This window comes from Sinocyclocheilus anshuiensis, unplaced genomic scaffold (assembly GCF_001515605.1).
Source record: "Sinocyclocheilus anshuiensis isolate Anshui unplaced genomic scaffold, SAMN03320099.WGS_v1.1 C31361888, whole genome shotgun sequence".
NCBI lineage: Eukaryota > Metazoa > Chordata > Actinopteri > Cypriniformes > Cyprinidae > Sinocyclocheilus > Sinocyclocheilus anshuiensis.
Window position 1 is genome coordinate 1 of NW_015593945.1, and position 343 is coordinate 343.

The 343-nt window shown below is 32.4% G+C and overlaps 1 long non-coding RNA gene across 1 annotated transcript; it reads right to left on the minus strand.

Moving 5' to 3' along the window:
• Positions 1-2: 2 nt before the first annotated feature.
• LOC107682045 (uncharacterized) lies at positions 3-341 on the minus strand. The gene is made up of 3 exons (XR_001633339.1): positions 276-341; positions 163-189; positions 3-16 (listed from the first exon to the last, which is right to left on the minus strand). It is a non-coding gene; the product is annotated as an uncharacterized LOC107682045 (long non-coding RNA).
• Positions 342-343: the final 2 nt, after the last annotated feature.

Sequence of the window (343 nt, forward strand, 5' to 3'; positions counted from 1 at the left end):
GTCTGCCTCCATTCAGCTGAAATGAGGCCAAAAATACCTACATTAACTGTATTAAATATTATTCTAACTGCAGAACAACAGTAAAACACTTGCTTGAATTTATAGCATGTATATGTGTATTCATGTTTATAGTTCATATATTGAGATTGTACTGCCACTTACATACTGAACTGTTTGTGTTGAATTCATCTGAAAGAACACAGACAAAAAATTAAAATATACAAGATAAACAGCTGATCTGCAGAGAGATTTGCAAGTTATTGTGGGTTGTTTACCTGATTCTATATTAACTTCCCATATTTGTTGGCCCTCTTTTGTCATTATACAGAGTTCAATTGGTTCA